This window comes from Solea senegalensis, linkage group LG15, assembly GCF_019176455.1.
Source record: "Solea senegalensis isolate Sse05_10M linkage group LG15, IFAPA_SoseM_1, whole genome shotgun sequence".
NCBI classification, from domain to species: domain Eukaryota; kingdom Metazoa; phylum Chordata; class Actinopteri; order Pleuronectiformes; family Soleidae; genus Solea; species Solea senegalensis.
Window position 1 is genome coordinate 16333018 of NC_058035.1, and position 10375 is coordinate 16343392.

Genomic DNA, 10375 nt, shown 5'->3' on the forward strand with positions numbered 1-10375 from the left:
ATCTCAAGGCAAGCTGTTTTCATAATGTTAATTCATGCAGTATTTAATCAAGAACTGTGTCATGATTATTCAACCTTTTTAAATGTAAATAGCTGAAATACCAGAGGAGAGGGGTAATATGCAATGCTTAGGTTTAAGAATACAAACAGGGATATTGTGTAACTGTCAGGGAGTTTGATGCCCTGCTAGGCTCTACCATCGTCAAGTGGTAAGTAATGCAAGCTGGAGACCAGTGTGGACGTGACAAATTGATTGTGCTTTGAATTCCTCTAAACCATCAGCATCGCAGACTCGGAGGAAATAGGCCTGTCGCACTCGGCTGATAGATTAAAACACTGTATGTATTTACTGAAATACACTTGCTTTCCATTTGACAGCAGAGGGAAAGTGAGGTGGCAGCAGTGTGTGTTTGTGTGTGTGTAATGATGGGAGAATTAGTTTCAATGTGCGTGTTTTTGCATGTGTGTGTTTTTCCATGTGTAAATAATATATATATATATATTTGTATGTGTCATTTTCCTCTACACACACACACAAACACACTAATGACAGGCTTCTCATGCATTTATTGATGAAAATAATATTTTGGGGAGCTGGCCGGCCTGCAGACAACATTATTGCTTTTGCATGGAAAGCAGAGATGAATGCTGCAACTGCTGGTGAGGTGCTGGAAAGGTTAGGAAGGAAATACAAAAATACAGAAGGAAAGACTGGAGAAGAAGGTGAATCAAAATCCCTCTCTGATCAGGTGATTTACAGGCAGGAAAGTAGTGGTGGATTGAAGAAGACTGATGTGAACTTAAAAAGGTAAATGAAGGAAAAGGCAATTCTGGTATTTTTCAACCTGTGCAATAAGTTTATATAAATATGAGCCTTTAACTGGTAGAAAACCTGTTTCAGTGGTCATTTCATGGAGTTCATGGGGGTCTTTTTATCTTATTTTTTAAACATAGGGACCAAGTAGAAAAACATCAGAATTCATTTTATATAATGCACACAGGTGTGAGCAATCAGAATCTTAAACGGTTCATATTTGCAGAGAACTGGGAGTGTTTGTTTTTGTTTTGTCGCTAGATTTTGAAACAATATAACTGATTAATAGTGTAAAGATCGGCAAAATCTAATCAGTCAGTGGTATAAACCGTATCAATTTGTTTTGGTTGAGTTCGCCAATGTTGGCTCTCTTAAAAATTGGATAATCCCCCATGAAATTTGGTATAAATCAAACAAACAAAATATTGGAGACAGATGTGAACCTTGTTTACGGGACTGACCCCGTGGCTGGTGTAATGTGAGAAAGGTAATGGGGTGAACGAGGCTGGTGAAGTAAAAGCCAAACCAATGACAGTTAGCCAACACAAGGCATCAAGAGGGCAGCAAAGAGAAGAAAATCAATATCTAATTTTGCAGGCAAACATCCGCACATGAACCTCGAAAGGTGATTTGTGTGTCTGCGTCTTTCTGCATTCTTTAGAAAACAATGTTGCGCCTCCTAATCCTCCCAGAGATTAAAACTGTTTGATGGATTAATTATTCCTTACCTTGTTGTCTCTGTGACTGCTCTGCCTCAGCCTCCACTGTTAGTTGATTAGAAAAGATTAGTTGATTGATCTGTCAGTGGTAGGTTGCAATCAGAAAATATCAGTCAACAGGAATAAAAAAGAATAACAAGTATTCTTCCACTGCCAGTCTGTATCCACTGAAACATTGTGTCCAATTTTGTGAAGGGTGGGATGAATAAGTAAGGAATTTATTATTGGATAGATGGATGGATTTGTGTCTAATGGATAGAGTGAATTAAATAAATAAGTCTTTATGACATTAATACCATACATGAGCAACACTAATGCAACCAGATATTCTATCTCAAATTGTATAGCCCATTGACCTGATGAATAAAATGTAATGCTAAAATGAGTAGTGCCTTTTAAGCTCAGTTTTGTTCTCCATAATTATCCCCAGAAATATGCTCTTTGGCTGTTTTGCTAAGCTCTCGATTTCCATTTGTTGCACCTGCTAATTAATTGTACCTGATATCAGGAGACTGAGTTGGTCCAGATGAAATAACTGTGGAGGAATGGAGATGTCTAGGAGAGAAAGCAGCGGACTTTCTGACCAGATGGTTAAATACAATCTTGGAGACCGAGAAAAAGCCTGAGGAATGGGGAATGAAGTGTGGCTGTACTGATTTTCAAGAACAAGGGGTGTGTGCAGGACTGTAGTAATTACAGAGGCATACATTTGATCAGCCACACCATGAAGAAAGAGGAAAAGAATTGTTGAAGCTTACTTAAGGAAAGAAGAGTGCTACAGAAGCTAGTTTTGCTTTGAGGGTGCTGATGGAAAAGTATGGAGAAGGGAAGGAGTTGCATTGTGTCTTTGTGGATCCAGAGAACGCTTACCATTGGGTGCCAAGAGAGGAACTGTGGTATTAAGGAAGTCAGGAGTGGCAGAGAAGTATGTTGGGTATGTGAGGTGGATAGTTGGCGTGACGGTTGGGTTAAAGGTGAAAATGGAATTGCATTTTGGTTGCAATAGTGGTGGACAGGTTGACAGATGAGGTCAGACGGGAGTCTCCATGGACTTCATTGTTTGCAGATGATATTCTGCTTTTATAATCTGCAGTGAAAGTAGGGTAGAAGAAAAGTAGGTGGAAGAGAGCCTGGAGAAGAGGAATGAAGGTCAGTGTGTGCAAGACGGAATACCTGTGTGTGAATGACAGGTGGTACACTGAAGATGAATGGAGTAGAGGTAGTGAAAGAGTGAGTTTAAATACATGGGCGTCAACCATCCAAAGCAAAGAATGTTGCACAAGAGAGGTGAAGAAGAGAGTGCAGGCAGGGTGGACACAAGGATAGCGGCAAAGGTGAAAGGGAAGGTCTACAAGACGGCAATGAGACCCGCTATAAGACGTATGGCTTGGAGACAGAGGCACTGAATAAAAGACTGGAATTGGCAGAGCTGAAGATTTGCTGAGATTTTATTTGGGAGTGACCAGGATGAACGGGATTAGGTTTGGTCACGTGCAGAGGTGGAATAGTGATTATAATGGACAAAGAATGTTGAAGATGGAGCTGCCATGCAGGAGGAAAAGAAGAAGACCACAAGGGAGGTCCATGGATGTTTTGAAGATGGACATGAGGACAGTTGGCATAACAAAAGAAGACACAAGGGATAGGACAAGATGGAGGCAGCTGATCCACTAAAGGGAGAAGCCTCAAGAAGAAGATTTGTAAACTGAGAATTAATTAATTTTACTATTCTGCCTCTGTTTGGTATTTTTGAACAGTATAATGCATCCTTCTAAAAATGGGCTCTGTCAAGACCTTACAGAGGGAGCATTTGTGTGTATACAGCAGCAGTGCTGGAACGACAAGAGGAGTTTATCCCACCATTTTTGAGCAGCAAAATCCACTTTGCATGGGCCTTCTTTGTGTTTTCAGTCAGACTCTGACCTGTTTGTTGCCACCTTGCTTTACTAGCACAATGTCCATCTGTCGCATGTAAAATCAATCTAACGTCACGAGGTAACAAAAGATCGAAACTCTACTATACTGAGAAACACAGAGAAATTCATGTGACAATAATGTCTGAATGTAACAGGCATTTGTTTATAACAGTTTTAAGCCATTTTACTAAATTATTGTACATGCTTATTTGTTTGGGAGGCCATGCTCCAATCATTCAGTGACATCACTTTGGAAACAAGAGAGCCAAATAAATGCAATTCAATATCCTCCTGAAGTCTCTTTGCAGACTCAGTTGAGTGAAAGATTAGATTGTCTTTGTGGCAATAGCTTTAAGCCTCTGTGATGGCCCTGTGCACCGTAAAAATAAACTGGTAATATTCACTCTGTTTCACCACACTCAATAACGATTATGGTCCTACACGCACACACACATTATCACAGGTTTTGTTATTGTCTTTCCAATTTCCAATTATAGAATTTTTTTTATTGCTACTTTTGGCACTACACTGTATTCTACATGAAGCTTGCACATTTGGTTTGAAATGGTTTTGTCACTGTTTTTTTTTTCTCTGAATTACTGTGTCTGCAGCAGTCCAAGTCCTCCTTAAACCTCCTGGTTTAGCCAAAAATATGTGACTGAGGGTGGACATTTGCACAGTCCAAGAGTCGATCAGAGCACAATCTGTGAAATTCGTCAAATCCAGTGAGATGACATTTGGGTTTAGGTAATGTTTTCAATGTTTTAATGTATGTCCGCATCTTCGTATGTGTTGTCGTTGCTTTTACTCATCTTTGATCTATATTTGTCTTCAGTTTTTCCCTCAACATCACCGTAAAAGCAGATCACCTCAATGATTAAACGTTGAATCTATGTGCGATCAGTGCCACATCAAAGAGAAGACAAACTCGGAGCACTAAATCTCCTCATTAATCCCTGTGATACAAGTAATGTGAAGTGAAAGAGTTACCTTGTGTGTTTGTGTGTAGTGGTGTTGATGTTTTTGGCACTTGGAGTCAAAAGGCACATCTTTAGAAATAACAGATATATCTAGATGGAAACACCTGATGTTTTTATCCAGTCCTACAGTCTTTCACCAGGGTGTTCATCAAGAATTGAATCCACAACCTTAAAAACATCAAGGTACCCCTCCAGCACCCTGTGCCCCAAAAGCTTTTCGTCAGACTTTTCTGATCTGTAAATCCTCTGAAATGCTGGACTTCAAATTTTAGTTTCTTAAATCCTAATAAATATTGAATCCACTGCTTCAAAACTTACAGACACTGCTTTAACCTCGGGCTGTAGCCTGCTGTGAGGAATCCCACAGCCATGAACTCTATGTCTGAGCCAGACGAACCCGTCAGACCCAATTGAGACATAAGGTATTAGTTACATTTGATTTGGGTTTTTTGAGTACAATAGAACTCTTTATGTCTCAGATACAGCAAATTGGTTTCATCTACCTCAGAAGTGGTAGAACAGAATCTGATAACTGCAGCCTCTGAGGAAGCATCAACAGATTTAAAAGACCATGTAGTTTTCTTACAGACAACACAAGTTTAAAACTAATCTTAAACCTCCATCTATTCCGAGTTGAATCACAGTGTCATCCAAATCCAGTTCCTCCCGAGGGCCCCCGAGGCGTTAAAGCCAAATGAGATATATCTAATAGTCTCTACAGTCTACCTCAGGTATATCCCAGTGCCTGTAACCAATTGTGGAAAATCTTCAGTAAAAACCTTCATGAGAAACTGATGACCAAGCAGCAATCTTGTACTGTTTTTGGCAACATGGTCACCAATTAAGGAAGTTTGCAACTATGAAAACCCCAGATAATGACCTTTTTTGGCATGTTGCATATATACAATTGAAATTACATACAGATTCTAATTTTGTCATCCTCACTTTAGGTATGTTTGAAAGGCAAATTTGTACTTTGTGACAATGGTGACCCTAAGCATTTAAAAAAGGTTACTTCAATCCCATTTCAAAACATCATACAGCCAAAGTTTCCAAAACATGGGAAGAGCTGGCGGAACACTGAGTTCATACACATACATAACTGCCCTTCCGTCTGTTTTATTTTTATTAACATCAACCTGAAAGTGAAAACAGACAACTATCACACGATGAGGAGGCGACAAGGCGACAAAAACAGACTGTAAAGACATTATAAGCTGCACATTAAATATCCACCAACAACGTTATGTTAAAGAGAGGGAGTGAGAGAGTGTCAGCTAACTTTGGCTGAAGCTTTGGCAACGCTGTCCAAGAGAAAAGTATCCACACTTGCACACGTGTCTTCAACCTCCTCTCCACTCTCCAACATCGACATTTTAACACAAATCTACTGCAAACTCCTGTGACCACATGCACTTGCAGACCCTGCTGTCTTCATCAGGTCAACCTGTGTATGTATACCCCAGAACTCACAACAGAGTTTGTATTTTTATGTTTTAAATTTATATTTAATTTGACTTGCCTTTGCCTGATTTGGACTGCTTTGCTCTGTATGACTTTGCCTGCTCATTTGATTAAAACAGAGGTGTCAAACTGGTGGCCCATAAGCTTGTGTAATGTTGTTATGTTGTAATGTTGTGTAATGTTGTAATGTTGTAATGTTGTAATGTAATTACAGTTGTCTGCATTATTAGTTACTTACTTTTAAATTTATTTCTCTGTCATAAATAAATTAATAAATATGTTTTTTTTATTGTGAAGTATACACTGTTTGATAGCAAAACAAGCACTTTTACTTTGAAAGTCTGTGTAATATCATTATAAAATCTTTATTGTGACATTATGATGGAATATTGTGTCATAATTTAAGATCATATTGCCCACCCACAACTTAACAGCTGTTCTTTGTTTTCCTTTAGACCGGCCCCCACTTAAGCAGACTGGACACTCACTGGCCCCAAGGTCATTTGAGTTTGACACCCCTGGATGAAAGTACTTTGATTTTGAACTGGACTTTTTTCTCTTTTTATTTGATTTCCCTGTCTCTTAGCGTACATTCCAGGTTGAGGCAACGCTCAGCATTTCCAACCCATAGCTGTAGCTTGTTGTGTTTGAATAACTATTTCGGCAACCCGTCGAGGTGTTACGAGCTTGGTTACTGGGAGGTGGACATATCATGGTCATATCATTTTAAGACTTAATAAGATACATTACTTACATATAGGTTGGTCAACTGAACATTGGTTTATGTTAGAAAAAGAAGCAATTTAAAATGCACATAGTTCCAGCACTACCTGTGGGTGACCAGCTACCTCTTTTAGGGCCAGTTTGTCAAGGTTATTCACTTTCAAGACATCACACAGACAGACATCACAGTCACCCAAATCTTTTGCTCAAGTCCATATTTTAACTGGAGTTGACATGTGAACCATTTGCATTTTTGTGTTTCGCCTTAATCTTAGTGTCAGTCACAAACAAGCAGTCAACAGGCAGGCACTCAATGCTATTCTCCTACAACTTGAACATATTATACTTGATGTCATTAGACATATTTGGCTATGCAGGTATTAGCCACAGCTCTTTGTGGCTGAGCTGCCAAGACTTTGAATAAATTGCTGTGATAATGCTGAAAGGAAAAAAACAATAAGGAAAATCCAAAATCCCTGCACCCACAAACAACCAGGTATAGGTGATAGATGGATCTGTTTATTCTTCACGAGAAAAGCATCAGGGGTGGGAAAGAAGTAAAAGCAAAAAAGACAATGGTGAGATTATAAGACAGAAGGGGCAAGAACAGGAAGAGGTCCATAAACAAAGATGGAAGAAATGTAGTGAGATTACAATGGTAAGATGGGGAGGGGAAGAAATAGATGAAGTAAAAAAAATGTGAATCAAGAGGTGATGGAGTGAAAATGAGGAGCATGAGGAATCCACAAAGTGGCAGAGGCAGAGAGAGATTGAGATAAAAAAAAGGTCCCTGTGGGTAAGAAGACAAAAATGAAGATGGATTGAGGTGAGAAAGTTGTGAGGGACACCCAGACGGAGGAAGACAAAATGAGAAGCGAGACGGAGAGAGTGCCAGCCTGTCATGGTGACGGATGCTTCAGTTTCATTTCAAGGAAAACTTAAAAAATGGTTTTCAAAGGCAGAGTCATCATTCAGCGTGTGCATGAATGTGTGTGTGTGTGTGTGTGTGTTTGGTCATTAAAAAGCACCCGTGTGCTGCGCAGTGACTTCATTCCTCATTCACTGTCCACACACTATTGTGTGGTCACCAAGTTTTCACTGCACTCAGTGACTCATCGTCGTCATTGGAGTTCAATTGACTTGCAGACTAAAATGAGAGGAGCCCCCTTCTAACCCCTTATAAATATGAGGCCTGTATTTCTGTCAGTACTAAATCATTCAATGGTAAATTATTAAAATCCTAAGAAAATAAAAGATACAAGAAGATGTTCGTAGTATTCACATTATGTGTCCTGTTATTATACTGTTCCTCCAGGACGGCAAGAAGTCAGTGAATATAACTAAATATTAGTTAATAAATACTTAATACATATTATTCTAATTCTTTTTCCTTGGTTTCTCACTTTACAGCAAAGCATCTGCATGAAATTATATATGAAATTAAATTCAAATGGTTTCAGAAAGCTGAGAAAGCCAACATGTGGTAATTACAGTAATGGAAGATAGTTGGAAAAATGCATGTACATAGTTTCCATTTTTTTGCCTGTTTGACAAAAACTTAAACTTTTAAATATGTGTTATATTGTTCAAATTTCAAATTGAACACACACAATCTCAATAAAACATTTTAAATTGTTAATACACCATTTTAGCATTCAGTACATTGACATTAACTGAAGACATTTTCTGGCCCTTTTATGGTTAAAATAAGTGGTTGCTTAGGTGTTAAAGGGTTAACATTAAATAAACACTACACTCTCACAAGAACGGGTGAACGTCACACAGTGAATAACGATTATCCTGGGCCAGAATAATGAATTGTCGGTATACAAATAATAGTGCCGGTATTCAAAATAATTAAATTAAGAAGTGCAGCATACTGGTCAGTTCCGGCCCTCTTCAAACACTGGACATGAGTAATAATAGTAATAATACAGACAAGTTATCAGATGAAAGACTAACAAAAATGTTTACTCTGTAATTATAGCCTGTAACTCGAATCTTTGCTCCTACAGTTTAAACACATCATTAAAACTGGCACATTGATCACACCTGGGAATCTGCACTGTGCTGCATGCAGACTGTTTCTTTTTTTCTAAACATTTTATTTGCATTTTATTTATTTTATTTATTTCATTTGACCTTGGATCTTATAAAATCAACCTCTTTTTCTCCCTTTCTGACATAATGTTTCAGGGATTTACCCATGGGCAACAAATTCAAACTTAGTCACAAAATTAGTCAGTTATTCGAAAAGGTAACTATGAGTATTTACTGTTTCAGCTGATATTAGATACGAGTACTCACAAAAATGATTGTGATTATTCTGTACATTGAAATGCTATTTCAAATGGCTTGGTACAAATGTGGAACTTTAATAATATCCTTCACTGTCATTACTGTCATTATCAGCGTCCTGCTTTTTAATGTCCGCGTCTCATATAATGACATTTATTTGATTAATAAACTTTATTTGTTCTATTTTCTGCTGACGCGATTGAAGTGCTTTCTAAAAATCAATTCATGTTTCTTTAAGAGTAGCATTAATAGAATCTATTCAAAATAAGATCATTCATTACCTCCTTAAATCTGAATTAATGCAACACTGAATAAAGCATGGCTTTATATTTTTAAAGCAAAATTAAACATGAAAGACCTATTGTGCACGGAGATGACAGAGTTTGTTAGTTTTAGTACATATGTTTGATTATTTTACATCATTAAATACTACTCTACAACTGTATCGTTTTTGCATGTTTGTTACTTGTCTTCATTTCTGTTGTTTTTCTTTATTAATTACTATGAAACATGTTTTCTCACTCATCTGTCATTGACCTGGTTTCTCCTTGTTTTGCAGATGGAAATAATGAGACCTCGGAGCAATTATGCTGCTCCATCACCTTGTTCACTACAGCATGATAATGACAAGATGTTCCATAATATACCCTTATCAGATGAGTTGCTATATATATGTGTGTGTGTGTGTAGAAGTCGATGGATACGTAGAGTACTTTCAACAGTAGTGTAGTGAATGATAGATGACGTATTAAACATTGAGGCCACAAGAGGTTCGAGTGATGAAACTCACTTTCATTCAGAGGTTTCATGGTGAGCGATAAAAACCAGCAGCTGACATGTATCTCATTCCATTTATAACAGAACTGTATCTGTAAACTGTCAGCCGATCACTGAGATTTATTAACCATTACATCAAAAAAAATATTCACTCAAAGCCTCTGCAAAAATTCCGAGCAGATAGTTCCTCCGTTTGTTAAGATTATACAGACATCGCCATGTTAATTTACATTTACACAAGTATAAGCAACAATTGTATATTAAAGCATGTGACGGATTCCAATCCTAATTACATTACACAGACACATGCGGTAATCATAGCATCCTATTTGAGTTTTCACCGACATGATCATTTATGAGCCAATAGCAACTTATGTAAATATAGTAAAAGTAATGTCCCATTGAGAATAGGTAAATAGTTTGGATTATTGGTGTCAATATTAAAGTCTCTGTTGGTCGCTTCCTGTGTCCTGCCTTGGTTGTTTGTGTTTTACTTATAGGTTACCCCATCTGTATTATATCTGCTATAACATCCTATGTTTGCCCTGTTTTCTCCTTCAACACCTGCTCTTCATTTATCTTGTTAAACTATCTCTTTTCTTCCTGTCATTTCTCTTCCTCATCCTCCTCGCCCAAGCATCTCCTCCCATCTCTGCACCTGCAGCTCATTCCCTTGTGTAGATTA

General features: G+C 38.0%; 1 long non-coding RNA gene across 1 annotated transcript; it reads left to right on the forward strand.

Moving 5' to 3' along the window:
- Positions 1-538: 538 nt before the first annotated feature.
- On the forward strand, positions 539-10156 carry LOC122781556. The gene is made up of 3 exons (XR_006361807.1): positions 539-4195; positions 6348-6420; positions 9473-10156. It is a non-coding gene; the product is annotated as an uncharacterized LOC122781556 (long non-coding RNA).
- The last annotated feature ends 219 nt before the right edge of the window (positions 10157-10375 follow it).